Source organism: Lepidochelys olivacea (assembly GCF_965140295.1).
Source record: "Lepidochelys olivacea isolate rLepOli2 genome assembly, chromosome: 1".
Lineage (NCBI taxonomy): Eukaryota > Metazoa > Chordata > Testudines > Cheloniidae > Lepidochelys > Lepidochelys olivacea.
The window spans coordinates 76,125,249-76,140,737 of NC_140411.1; positions in this window are offsets into that span (position 1 = coordinate 76,125,249).

Genomic DNA, 15,489 nt, shown 5'->3' on the forward strand with positions numbered 1-15,489 from the left:
TGCTCTTCTCTCTACTCTGCACAGTAACACATGTACTAACATGAAGACCTGGAAGGGGAGAGCAGAACAGTGGCTACATAAATAAAAGGAGGACCTCTCCTTTCCTCCTACTGTTTTGAAAGGAATGGAGGCTGTTGCTCCGCTTTTCATCCTTCTCTACCTAGCTTCTTAGTCTCTTATATCAGCACCAGGGATGGAAAGGGATCCCAGCAATGTCACTCCATTTGGTCAGTGCTCCCTATGCTATCTCAAAGATGTTAGCGAGTATGAAGAAAGCTCCTATGATTAGTGCTCTGTTTACTCTGCTTGAGACCAAGCAGCTAAGAGGCACTCTGATCAAACACCTAGATGACATAAGAGACCTGCAGTACTCTAAAGAACCACAGGTTGTGCTACATCCCCAGGTCCAGTGTCCATGCAGCTGTTCATTACTTTCTCGTGTGTAGCCTCCACTACACATGCATATGTGAGAAGTGTGGATGGGCCAGCTCTACCTGTCTATGAGTTTTTCTGATTAGAGGATGGCTCCTGGCTGGCCAGAGGAAATGGAAGAAATCCCACCCCTGACTTCTTGCTGCCAGTCCACTTGGGCCACTGGGAGCTATGAGTTGCTGTGCCTGCGGACGGTTCATGTAAACAAACTGTCTCGCAGCCTGCTAGCAGATCACGCTAACAGTCCATGTGCGGACCATAGGCTGCAGGTTGCCCACCACTGATCTAGAGTCACATTGACAGAACAAAGCAATAGAACTGCCTAAACCACTTGAAAGCTGGATGATCCTAAATCAATACAGGAGTGTAGATAACAACAGAGAGGAACTGCTGAAATGAAAGTGCTACTTAACTTTTCTATTAATTCAGAATAGTTATCTGAACAATTCTATATTTACAAATTAAATTAATATCAATATGTTTTTGTTTCCTTGGGGAGAGGGCTGCTGACTAAACCCAGTCAGACAAAAATAATATGTAGACATGGAAATACACACAAGCAGAAAACAAATGTTAATTTTTTGGCAGCTGGGTTCTGCAACTGCAGAATCCCAGAAAACTGAACATGTTGCTTATTACCTCACCAAAAAATTAGTTTGCTTAAATGTATTCTTACATCCATTGTAATATCATGGTTCATTCCATAGAAAGCATGATTAATCAAAATTATATTTTTATAACAACGTTCTCTTTCCAAAACTAAATGTCAATGCAATTGAATGTGTAACCTTTTCACTTTATTCCATAGAGCAGTGTACTGTATCATTAGAGCATTGTAAAATTATTGTTGCTTATGTTAATGTACATTTTGTCTTAATGTTCATTAATTGTGCTCTGCACCTCAAGCCAGTGGTTATATTCTATCCTTTATTTTATAAAACATACATCATAGGATCAAAGAAGCTAGAGATGGAAAAGACACATTGGGTCATCTCGTGCATCCTCCCACTTAAAAGGAAATATTTTTCTCTACAATGTATTTTCTGTTGTGTCCACCATATATTTTTAAATATCCCAGGTGTGGGGGATTCCATCTCTGCTCATGTGAGTCTATTCCACTGTTTAATAAATATCATTGCCAGGAAGCTTTTCCTGCTATTCAGACTACATTTTTCCCTCTCAATTTCTGTTACTCTTAGGTAGACCAAGTGATACAGTATTATCCTAAGTAATCCTTCCCCATCCTGGATGTTTGCATCCTTGACATATTAGTATGGTCATAACTCCCTTCCTCTCACCCCATCCTATGTGATATTTTAGATGAGAAATGGATATATATCATCTTTGAAGGGCATTGTGATCCTCTGCCCTCCAACCTTGGTTTGAAAGAGCCTACAAATCAGGTCTTTAGGGCATGCTAAAGGGTGAAAGTGAGCCGGTATGGGCTGGTACGGCATACCAGTAAGAATCTGCACTGGCCCGTACCCAGCCCACATTAAAGCACTGCTGCAGCTCTTTTGCCTCCCCTGTTGGTAGCCCTGCTGGTAGAGTCCATAGGGGGATGCACAAGGGGCAGTGACAATAAAGAGCTGCTGGGTCACTGCTTTAAGGATGGTCCTTTTCCGTGGCGCACTTTAATGTTCCTGCCCCTTTTGCCCCCCTCAGCCACTGACAGGTGGGGGGAGGGCCAAAGGGGCCGGTGATTTAAAAGGACCCGCTTAACCTGGGGCTAATATATCTGTCTTCTATCACTCTTCTGTAGCCATCTGCATCAGTGGTGTCTGGAGCCCCAGGCCCTTTAAATCAACACGGGGGCCCTGGTGGGCACGGGCCAGGCAGCCTGGAAGGGCTGGCTGGGGGATGCTGACCTCCAGCCCCGCCCCTTCCTGGGGCCAGAGCCGCCCCGGCCCGATACCGGTAAGTGTCTCAGTTACTTTCATCCCTGGGCATGTAGCATAGCTCAGCAATTTTCATAGGCTTTTGAGGAAGTGAAAACAGTAGTGGGCTGGTTGGGTACTATTTGGGCTGAATTGTTTTGTTTTTTCCTCTGATTAAATTTTCTTTATTTAGGTTCTTCTATAGCTGAGCACTTCATATATGTCAATGATTTTATTTTCACATTCCTGTGAAAATAATTATTTCCATCTTTTACAGAGGAGGAAATGAGATACAAATAAATGTTTGCAAAAAGAAAAGGAGTACTAGTGGCACCTTAGAGACTAACCAATTTATTTGAGCATAAGCTTTCGTGAGCTACAGCTCACTTCATTGGATGCTGTAACTCACGAAAGCTTATGCTCAAATAAATTGGTTAGTCTCTAAAGTGCCACTTGTACTCCTTTTCTTTTTGCGAATACAGACTAACACAGCTGCTACTCTGAAACAAATAAATGTTTGTGATAACCCAGGGAAGTTCTTAAGTGCATGGACTACAATAAGTCACTCACTTAAATTAAATATTCAGCATCAGAAATAATTATTGCACAATTGAGCCACAAATTTTCATACCCCACAATTTTTATACATTGATGTTATGTGAAGAACTCCTAAACATTTCTTTGAACAATCTTTTATCTTCACAGAAATATAACTAGATATAAATGCAGACAATTCAGGTTTAATGGTGATTTTTAGCTGTTTTCTCCAGGCTTTATATTAACAACTTGACTGTACCAGTAGATATAACCTCAAATAATCCAGCTGGTTCAAATGATTCTCATTTTATTTCCCTGCATTTTATATTATGAACTACAATGCAGTGGTGCAATTTTACTCATTTTCCAAGAAAGCACTTGGATCATTTAATGTAATTTTATGTTTTATGTACATTGAGGTATTATGAACCACTAAAAGATGAAGTAACTGACTGTCATATTATAGAACAAAACAGTAGCATGGCCTCACAATTATAGGAAAGCACTCTTGTTAATGGCGTCTCTCCAACAGTACATATAAACAACAATGACAAACAGCAGTATTTACCTTATTAATACTTCACTGCTAATCCATCAGCTTTAACTAAGTCTCCAGTGACCTAAAACTCTCAAGATTTCAGCAAGGCCACTGCCTTAACTTGCACGCTTCAACAATTTTATTATGTTAGCTTTCTTTCTACATATATAATGCACAGATAAACTGATCCATTGGGGAGCTGCCTTGTCTTCCGAATTCAGAAGATTAAATTAAGTCTTAGTCTTGAGAAAAATGAAAAAGGAAGTAACAACAGTCAACATGTATACAATATGAAGGAAAGAATATTGTGCATCACAAGGAAAAGAACCAAATGTGGTCTCAGTATTTGATAACTCCTCAAAGCTTAAATGATATTGGTGAATCTTTTATGAAGGGCACAAATGTCTTCCCAATTGGAAATCAAATTCAATTTAATTCCTTAGGTAGCTGCTCGGGGAGGGAGAAACACTTGCTGTTTTTTTCAGTAATTCAACTTAATATCAGGTTTGAACTGGGCAAGAATGGAACTGTATTCACTATGCAGTTGTAAGGGAACAAGTCTGACCTCAGCACTTCCAGGGAGCTTCCACGGAAATCAATGGGAGCTGTATGTGGGCAAGCAAGGCTAAACCTGGGAACCTGCACATATCCCAGCAAACAGACTTGGGAGAGGTTCGTGGGACTCCAACAGGCAGGAATCCTCAACTCCAAGCTATAATGTAGCTGCTAAATCCCAGATAAATTGCTTCAACTCTCTTAATCAGATTCTGATCTTAATTACATTATCTCCACCTCTGCTGAGGTCAGTGTGATAGCAGGAGGTCTAAGTCAGGGCTCTCTGCCACATGAAGTCAGTAGAAGTCTCTGGTGCGCCTCATCTTTGAAAATCAGGTCACTTATTTAGATGTCCAAACATGAATTTAGGAGATTAATGTTAGTCACTAACTGTTGACCATCAAGGCCACAGTATTCATAGTATATACTGTTAAATATTATGCCAGAACATATACCAGATGTCCAGTCCAATCTTGGCTGCTGTGAGAACTTTTAATAGATGTTATTGTATTTATAGTCTCAGCCATAATGTTGAATACCCTAAATTACCTTGAAATAAAAATAAAGAGGAGGTAAAACATTTTGATGCCTCTTTCTCTGCACTTTTAGTATTTTCTTTTCCCTCCTGCATTTCCCTTTTTCACTGCAGTTCCACAATGGTTCTATTATGTACCTCTCCCATCAGTGATTTCCATGTATATGCAGGGTACTACAGGGTGTAACTCCAAATACTGCTACACATGAATATGAAGTTGTAGGAAAATAATTGGATTGCACTATTATTTGAGAGATAATGTGATCATGTAAACATGATATTTTTGTTCATACACCCAAGAGGACAGAGTCATTCAGCATTAATATTGGTATTTCCTAACGCTTTGGTGCTTGGCTATTCAAACTTAGCATTGAATCAACTTAACTTTTGCCATTTATTATTGCATTTATATCGTCCTTTTGCAATGAATAATCTACAGTGACAAAAAGCTCCTTTTGTAACCTTCAGGGAAAATATTCATTTTATATTAATGTTTTCAAGGTTAAGTATATAAAAAGGAGCTGAATAGCCTTAATAGCATAATTCTGTTTTTAAATTCATGATTACAATCTTGAGCTGAAGCATCATGCTCTTGCAGTCAAAACATTGTGCAAAATTGGTGGATTTTTTTTTTATTTCCCATACTGATATCCTTTCTTCACTTTGTAATAAAAAAATAGTTTGAACATGTAATCATCTGTTATAAAAACTGTAACAATTGTAATCTATACTCTGCAGAAAGACAAAGGAAAAAGATTACATTTATCATTCACCTAAGTTTGCCACCTATATTAAAATTAAAAAATGGAAAGTGAGGGACCCACTTGCAAACGGCTGTTGTACTTATGGTGGTGAGGCTGTCAGAACAATTGCTTTTTGTTTCACGCTTCTGTAGTTGTATGGTAATTTCTTTACACCTGTTCTATAGTATAATTCTGTGGCTTATGTGTGTGTGGAGGAGGATGTGCAGAAATTCACCAATAGAAGAATCCAAGATAATACACTGTAAAAGGAATATGTACCTACACAAACATATACTCCAGTTCAATACTGGACAGTAGGTTAGCCCACAGTCTTCTTTCTTGTTGTCTCTTGGATACAGCTAACTCTTCCAAATCTAATGGCCAATTATTTATTACAACACGAGGCTCCCTGTTGTAAATGAATAAATATTTGCTCTGGTATATCTACGCTGCTGGGTCCTTCAGCTTTGTACAATCAGAAAAAATATAGATGATGTCAAGATAAGGTATTACGGTACTTCATTAAGCCAATGTCCTTGCCACTGTGGGATATACTGTAGTTAAAATCAAAACAACAACAACAACAAAATAAAGACTATCCAATGTTATTCTAGTGTTCTTATTATTCATATCCATACCTTGTGGTCATGAGTTCCAAAAGTTAATTATGCGGTGTGTAAAGATAATTTATCTTTTACCAGTTTTAAATGTAATCTAATTGAATGTCTCATTGCGGTTGTGTCCGTTTTACCGTAGCTTCTGAATTCTTCCTTTCTAACTTTTTTTTTCACATGCCATTGTTACATCCAAATTGGGTGCTGCAGCAATTCTCTCTCCTCCCATATCAGGGCACGACTGTGGCTTTTTAGCAACAGCCTCTGCTGAAGGCCAGTATTCCTCCTGTGGAGTGGATTCTGTGGCTCTGCCAGGTGCTACTCTTACAATAGCATGTGCTACCTCACTATGACTGGTGTGGTGGATGTGGGGCTGTGGCCTAGTCATCTTGCCATCCCTAGATAGCTACAGATGGTTTTAGCAAAGAACAGTGCCTTTGCTCCTCCAATAGATTGTGTCTAGCCCCTAAATGGAGGGTGTGGTGGGGGGTGTGCTAATCACAAACTCTCCCTCTTCCCCACCCATGCAAAGCCAAGCATGATCCAGCCCTTAATATTACTGAAGGATTTTATCTTGGAGATGTAGCTGTTGGTTCTCCATTTATGCACTGTGATTTTCTGTCTTCCAAATAAGTGTTGATCAATGTGTATACAGTTTCTATTAACCTCTCCTTAAAAATGAATTGCATCTCAGGAGAAGGCACCTGCAATATTCAGACTTCTCACACATTCTTCACATAATTTGTTCCTCTGCTGCTTAGCAAAACTATTAAATATATTTTAAATGCCGCTGGCAGTCAAGAACATTAAGAACAAATTCAATCCATCTTGCTTTTAGACAGGAATCCATATAATCTGGGGCCTTCTATTCTGTTACTAATTGGCACACTGATGGATGCAATTGATAAGAAATAATCTGTTACTGAGTTGCATGAAGTTGGCTTGACAGAATATGGAACTAAAATCACTGTCTATCAACACTCTACATGAAACTTCCTGCCCTGATTTCAGAGTCCTGTGAATAAACCATATAATAGTACATTGTGAGTACTGCAGTCAAAAATGTGTTGCAGCTGTTGAAAACTGCATTTTTTTCCTGGCAATATCTGATTTTTCTTTTTCATTATTTTCACAATATGCTAAGCAATACCTGACTTCGAAGCATAGATAGAGAAAGCATTGCAGCTTGGCAACAGAGGACTTCATTTCACTGGGGAATCATTCCTCTGAGGTCCTCAGCATCTCTCAGAAACAAATTCTGGTGGTTTAACTCCTCTGTCTGTGTTTTTAAGCAATATTTTTAAAATGTGTGATTTTGCACCCAGCCCAGTGTCATGACCCCAGTGGTTTCAAAGCAGGGTCTGTGAATTCTCAGGTGACTGACACCTCTTTTCTCTCACCCAGTATCTCACTACAGACTGTGAAGAGCTACAAAAGGATCTCTCAAAACTGAATGACTGGGCAAAACAATGGCAAATGAAATTCATGGTGATAAATGCAAAGTAATGAACATTGGAAACATAATCCCAATTATAAATATACATATAATGAAGGGGTCTAAATTAGCTGCTACCACTCAAGAAAGAGATCTTGGAGTCCTTGTGGATAGTTCTCTGAAAACATCTGCTCAATGTGCAGTGGCAGTTAAAAACACAAACAGAATGTTGCAAATCATTAAGAAAGGGATAGATAATAAGACAGAAAATATTATATTGCCACTTTATAAGTCCATCGTATGCCCACATCTTGAATACTGTATGCAGATGTGGTCAACCCATCTCAAAAAAAGTGTGACAAAGTTCCGCCTCTGCCTTGTTGGGTCCTGCGCTTATTGGCGGATTTGCTCATCTCAGAGATTCACGGCAACCCTCAGTTTGGCCACTTTTGCTAGTGGCTCAAACCTGCAGTTCACTCAGCTAACCTCATCACTGGCCAGCATGGGGAAAAGGAATGAGAACAATCCCTGCAGTCTCTGCTGGTCCACCTAGTGGGTTGGGGGAAAGGCCAGGGACCTTCCCCTCTGGTGGGACCCACAGTCAACACCTCCTGTATCCAATAGGGAGTTGGGGGTATGGGGAGGGGAACCCGGGCCTGCCCTCTACTCCGGTTCCATCCCAGAGCCCTGTGGATCACAGCTGTCTACAGGGTTTCATGAACACCTGTGTGATAGCTACAACTCCCTGGGCTACTTCCCCATGGCCTCCTCCCAACACCTTCTGTATCCTCATCACAGGACCTTCCTCCTGATGCCAGATAGCATTTGTACTCCTCAGTCCTCCAGAAGAACACCCTCTCACTCTCAACTCCTTGCGCTCCCCTCACTCACTGAAGTGAGATCCTTCTTAAACCAGGTGTCCTGATTAGCCTTCCTGTCTTAATTGATTCTAGCAGCTTCTTAATCGGCTCCAGGTGTCCTAATTAGCCTGTCTGCTTTAATTGGTCCCAGCAAGTTCCTGATTGTTCTGGAACTGCCCCTGTTACCTTACCCAGGGAAAAGGGACCTGCTTAACCTGGGGCTAATATGTCCATCTTCTATCACTCTCCTGTAGCCATCTGGTCAGACCCTGTCACAAAAGATATATTGGAATTGGAAAAGGTTCAGAAAAGGACAACAAAAACGATTAGGGTTATGGAATGGCTGCAATATGAGGAGAGATTAATAAGACTGGGACTTTTCAGCATGGAAAAGAGACATTAAGGGTGGATATGATTGAGGTCTATAAAATTATGACTGGTGTGGAGAAAGTAAATAAGGAAGTGCTATTTACTCCTTCTCATAACACAAGAACTAGGGGTCACCATGTGAAATTAATAGGCAACAGATTTAAAACAAAGAAAATTAAATATTTCTTCACACAATGCACAGACGACCTGTGGAACTCTTTGCCAGAGGATGTTGTGAAGTCCAAGACTATAACAGGGTTAAAAAAAGAACTAGATAAATTCATGGAGGTATTAGCGAAGATGGACAGGGATGGTGTCCCTAACCTCTGTTTGCCAGAAGCTGGGAATGGGCAACAGAGGATGGATCACTTGATGACTACCTGTTCTGTTCATTCCCTCTGGGGCACCTGGCATTGGCCACTGTTGTAAGACATGATACTGGGCTAGATGGACCTTTGGTCTGACCCAGTATGGCCATTCTTATGTACCAACTGACCGGGAAGAGAGACCATGAAACCTGAAGCTACATCAAGCTACACCTTTGGCACTGATTAAAGGAACATTGGGATCTCTGATTGATCAGGGCTTACTATTTAAATCCAAAGAAAGGAACAGGAAGTTTTTGACACACCTTGGTAAATTTGAAGTTTGATAATTCATTGGCCCTTGCCTTTTCACCTGACTCCTGATCCTTGCTTTCCTTACTTGATCCTGCTTCCTGCCTTACTGTTCTGCTGCTCCGGTTTTTTGGGGGAGGCTGTTTCTGCTGTTGCTGCAACTCAGCTCAGCTCAGCTCCCCCTCTGCCAACTTGGTTCCACTCTGGCAGCAGAAGCCTTTCTCCATTGTCCTCATCTCCAGATTGTAGTGAGTTCTCCCCTCCATTTTGTTTCTTTGGTTTGTTTGATGGTTTCCTTTCCTTCCTGTGGTGGGTTGCTCTGTTTGTTTGAGTGTTGTTGTTTTTGTGTCCCTACCCTCATACATTTGCTCCTGCCCTTCCTCTCCCTCTCAGTTGGGCAGACAGGATCCATTGTGACTCCTTTCTCCCTTAACACTCTTTCAGCCTTGTCAGCCTCTGCCCAAGGAGTCCCCTTCCCTTTTCCCCTCACTGTTTTTGGCTCCTGTTTTCCCACTTTTTTTTAATTTTTGGTCCCTGCCTTCCTCTTCCTCAAAAGTACAACCAGGAGGGATGGACACCTAATGAATTCCCATTGTTTTCAGCTGGTGTTTCCTTTTCTCCCTTTTTTGTTTGGTTTCTGCTGCTAATGGGGGTGAGTGTTCCCCCCACACATTTTTCAGTTGCTGCCATGGCAGATTTCCCTACTTCATGAGGCTTCTTGCTCTGCCCCAGTTGGTGGTGGAGCTGGGGAGGGGAAAAGGGGAACAGGAAGTTCCCGAGCAGTGTTTTAGCCTCACCTTTGGATACTCCCCTCAATAGGGCCCCACCATTAGTTATCACATTCCAGGGCAAAGGCAAGGAACCTGTCAAGAAGAAGGCTGCTGAAGGTATCTTCATCTTTCTTTTATGTGGTAGGCCTTCAACCAGCCCTGTAGGCCCTACTCCCAAGGGAACCCAGGCATATGCTGTGGCTAATTTACAATCTACAAAATCACCATCTGTCACAACCTCCACTAATTTCACGCATGACATCTGGGCCCCCTTCCCCAGCCTCACCAGGAGTCACAGTGTTTGTTGCCTCCTAGTGGCCACCTTGCTCCACAAGGAAATATATGTGTGGGCATTGGAGAAGGGGGAGCATGGCCTTTGAGGCAGCCTCTACAATGTATGGCAAGGTGGTCTTCTTTCTTGTCACAGAGGCCATCGTGTAGGAGGTGGTTGAGAGGGAGTTTCAGTGTGTGTGGGAGGTGTCTTTGACCCTCTTGATCTGCTGGAGGGCCTGGAGACCAGGGTGGTGTTAGCTTTGTGTAGCCTTTTCTCCCCTGTATGGCCATTGTCCCCTCCCCGCCCATTCTGGGAGAATGATCTTTCCCATAATCACTCTCGCCTTAAGGTGTAAGGACCTGAGCTTTCAACACATACAATCTTTCCACCTCCAGGTTAACATCCAACTGGTGGCAGAACATGTTAGTCATAAACGTCCTTCATGGTGCTCTTCCAGGGGACCTTTATATCGGGTCCATTACTCATCGAGGGATGCAAGGCACTTCCTGTGCCAGGAACGAGGCCATATGCTTATGGCCTGGCATATGGAGAAGCCAGCCCCCCCCCAGACCCTCTAAGTACAGAAGGACAACAACAGATTCACCATCAATGCAACCTATGCGGGGTGTCCCTTCTCCCCAGGTACTCTGTCTGATCCCACTCAAGTGCCAGGGATGATCCCCCTGTTGCACCCAGCCAAGCAGGTGGACCCCACTGACAATCCACTACCGAGGTCCTTGGCGGTGTATGTGGCAGCAGAAGAAGAGGGAGAGTGGCCTCTTATAAGAGGAAACATGGCCCCTAAGGTGCTACTACTGGCCCCTGCATTGCAGCCCTAACCCTGATAGTGCTGCTTGGGCTATGGCATCAGGGGGCAGGCTCAGAACTAATCCTAAGCATAAGGCTGGGGTGCAGCAGCTTCCCTCTGATTTGGAAGAGGCCTCCCCTTTCCGTTCCTGGTGTGGTGAGTGGTGATGCTGCTGTGCCCCATTTAATGACCTCTGGGAAAATTCCGTGGGTGGAACTGGCTGAGGAGGAGGGGGTTAACATTATTGCCTTTGTTTCTGTCTATCAGAGGTGCTTGTAGTGGAAGAACCTGCCAGCAGGAATGCCCATGACCATTACATCTGTCCCCCGGTTTGTGTTAAAGTTGAGATTTCTTCCTCTGTTGGTGGTGGGCTGGACTGTGAGTAGGGCCTCCCAGACAGTTTTGGGGAAATTAAGGTGCTGGGTCTGACACCAGCTAATCCAGGTGGAGACTACCATATTCCCATTCTCTGTGTTAAAGATGGATGTTATGGTGCCCCCTCCCCAGTCTCCTCTTGCCCAGGACCCTGCGCCCACTTTAGGGGCATGCCTCAGCCTTGGTCCCAGCCCAGCACATGATGGAACCTTTTGTATGACAAGTCCCTGATGGGGGTGGCACTGGCTAGCACCAAGCAGCCAGGTGCAAGGCTTTTGGGGGTTTTCTCCTCTGAGGTCTAGCAGCTAGGCTGGGAACCCATTCAATTTCTGGGACTTGGGGACTGTAAGCCGACCAGGGGGGATAGCGATGCTGGGGTGATGGGCACAGGGCCCGTTGTCGTGGTAGACATAGGAGCTGCTGAGGTGGTTTTGGAGCTGAGGACAAAGGGTCCCATAGTTCTGTTGAGTCTGCCATGGTCATTTTTCCCTTAAAGAGGTTTTTCTTGGGGTAGGGGGCTGGATCCTCTCATTTATCTGCTACTTCTGGGGAAATCCCCCCATTTTCATCTGAGGATGAGTCCCAGGAGGTGGTATTTGTTGTGTCTTCCCTCCTTCTCCCTTTGGGGCTGCTGTGTTCCCTTTGCCTGTCTTGGGGAAATGGGGTGCACCAGGTAGTTTTGGAAGTGCTGCTCCAAACCTCCACATTGGTCAGTAGGAGAGTTATCCCTCTCTGGGAGTAAGAACACAGATGCTGTGGGATGTTTAACTGAGGATGACTGTGAGTCTGTGGACTCGGGCCTACGGATTTCTCTTTCCCCCACTCTGTCATGGGACAAGCCATGTCTGTTCCTCAAGGCTGCTCACACCTCCGGGAGAAGGGTGCAGCTCACTCCCAATTGGAAGGGGAGATTTTCATCTTATTCTCAACTCTGTGAGGGCCTTTCTAAGGAAGACAAAGGGGCCACATGATGGTGTTCTAAACAGTATCTGCAGGGCCCTGTCTTCCATAGCGCTCTGCTTAACTATGGGGTGGAGCATGGGTTGCTGCTTGGTGCAGGGGATGCCACTATCTGTGAGGATCCTCAGCCGAATTCCAAATGAATGGTACCATCTTTGCCACTTTAAACATCGGTGGTTGTAGGGTGAATCTCTGGAGGTGCCATATCATTTCTTACCTTTGGGAGGTGGTAATCTTTTTTTTTTTCCCTGCAGGACACTCGCACCAATCTGGCCACTGAACCTAGCAGGGACTGGGGTGTATTTTAGCTACCTTATGATGTTATTAGGTGGGGTGGCAACCCTGTTCTCTCTGGACCCATGGCCCAAACTGCTGGGGGTTGCCACAGTTGTGCCAGATCATTGTCTGCACCTCTGGATGCATACAGAGGGGCTGCTTTTAAACCTTTCAATGTTTGTGACCTGCTGCCAGGCCTGGAGCAGCTGCACTTCCATTGGCAGGCATTTGCCTTCCTCAGCACATTGGATCTTCATGATTGCTTGGGATTTTAATACTATCCTTAAAGTGCAGGACTGCTTTGGGAATCAGAGGTATTAGGCCACCATGAGCGGGATTCTAGGTGGATTCTTGTATGTCACTCTCTGGTTTGGCACAACCAGAACTCAGTTGATGTCACTTCCTTCAATTTTGTCTTTGTCCAGGTTGCTCAGTTGTGCCTCTCTCTCTCTACATTTCTTGTTTTCACTTCTCAGGGACCCACTCCTGACATTTGAATGACCTCTTTCTCAGACCATCATTTCGTCATTGGGAAATCTCCTTCATTCCTGAATAGCTAAGCCCATCCAACTGGCATTTTAATAATGGCTTGTTAGTTGATATTGGCTTTTCTGGAGACATTCTGGGAGCTTTCGCTGGCCTGGCAAGGGCAGAGGCACACCTTTCCCTTGACACAGAGACGATGGGATGTGATGGAGGTGCATGTGAGGCTCCGTTGCCATGACTACACCTGGGGGACCAGCTGGAGACCGGATGTGGCAATGAAGCAGTTGTGGCGCTGGACATGTGCCTAGCTGCCAACCTTGAGAATCTGTTCTGTTGAAGGCTATGTTGGGAGACATGGGATTAGCTCTGGGCCCTTGAGAAGGATTGGGCCTGGGGTGCTTTTGTCTGGTCCTTCAGGAGGTGGATCATTGCTCCCTCTTCATCTATGCCTTCGAGATGAGAAGAGGTGCCAAAAACACATCACCTGGCAGCTGGCAGAGGATAGCTTCCCTCTTACGGATCCAGAGCAGATGAGAGAAAAGGTGAGATGCTAGCAGACCAAGTGCCAGTTCATGCAAAGGCCCCAGGCCTCACTGAACACTGACAAATGCATAGCTGGCTCACCTGTATGTTAGTATTGTTAGAGTTGTAAGACAGTGTTTTGTGTTTAGATCTTATGAATCACTTGTAGGATGCTTTATGTATTAGTTTCCTTGTCTGTACCCCATGTTATAAAGCAATAGGCAATATTTGCATTGTAAACCTCTGTAATTTTGTAACTCATCAAACAGGAAAGAAGTCTTTGCTAATGCAAATGCTAGCTTCCTACAGAAGACGTTAGGCTCTGTCCCAGTGAGAAGGCCTTTGAGACCAAAGGAGCCATTTGGATACTTCAAAAGAAAAAAATACTTCGTTAATTGCACTCTTCATTCCCTCAAGGAACAGGGAGTGCTCATCCCATCAATTTGGGCTCTGGGGAGAAGGGGATAAAAATCTCTGACAAGGAGAAACATTGATCTTTATGCTGCTTGGACTCTAAAGGGGCTAGAATCACTAGGCATAAGCTGTTTTGCCTAGGTTAGCCCTAAAGAGCATATAGGATTTGCTTCTTATAGAACAGGGGTTCTCAAACTAGGGCAGCCACTTGTTCAGGGAAAGCCCCTGGCAGGCCAGGCCCGTTTGTTTACCTGCTGCGTCCGTAGGTTCGGCCAATCGCGGCTCCCACGCAGCTCCCACTCTCTGCTCCAGGCCAATGGGGGCTGCAGGAAGGGCGGCCAGCACATCCCTCAGCCCGCGCCGCTTCCCACAGCCCCCATTGGCCTGGAGCGGCGAACCACGGCCAGTGGGAGCCACGATCTGCTGAACCTGCGGACGCGGCAGGTAAACACACTGGCCTGGCCCACCAGGGGCTTTCCCTGAACAAGTGACGGCCCTAGTTTGAGAACCACTTTTATAGAAGATTCTGTTATCTTCTGGAATCTAAACATAAGTCTGTGTCTACCCTACAGACCTTAGAGCAGCAGCGCCACTGTAAGGGCTCCTTTGTAGCAGCTCTCTCTCCCACTGACATAGTGCTGTCCACACCGGCACTTTTGTTGTTGAACCTTATGTTGGTCAGGGGGTTTACTGACAAAAAATGCTAGTGTAGACATAGCCTAACTCATTTGTGAGTGTACATTTACCTGTTTTAACTTTGTACCTAATAAAACTTCCGTTTATTACGGGATTGGCTACATGAGTTCTTTTTGAGAAATCCAGGGTATAATTGACCTGAGGCATGTGACTGGTCCTTGGGACTAGGAGTAACCTGAATATTGTTTTTGTTTGTTTGTTTTTGTGGTGTAAGGGACCATCTATCACAAATAAAAGCTTGCCTGTGTATCAACATAGACTGTCTGAGGTTCCATGTTAAGATTGTTATAGTGCTTTAGGAGTTCACACTTAATATTTGGTTTGTAAAATCTATTTATAGAACATACAACCAGTTTGGGGTTTGTGCACTGTTCCAGACAGTCTGCCCTGAGGTTGGCATGCATGTCCGTAAGCCACTCCAGACAGCCTGACAAAGGGCAAGGTCTTTCTGCTGACCTTTTCTTTTGGGATCCATCCGACTATGACTAAGGCTTAGATTTTGTCATGGATATTTTTAGTAAAAATCACAGAAAGGTCACGTGCAATAAACAAAAATTCACAGAAGCCTGTGAGCTGTCTGATTTTTACTAAAACTGTCCCTGACAAAATGGAGAGGGAGGAGGGTCCAGCACCCACAGCAGCTGGACACAGAGAATTTTCTTTATAAATCATAAATAATTTGAACAGTTTATCTGATGCCAAAACAATTAGGAATTTTAAAATTACTGCTACACAAGGTTCTTCAGGATAACAAAATCTCTGGTTTGCTCCAAAACATCACAATTAATTCCATTAT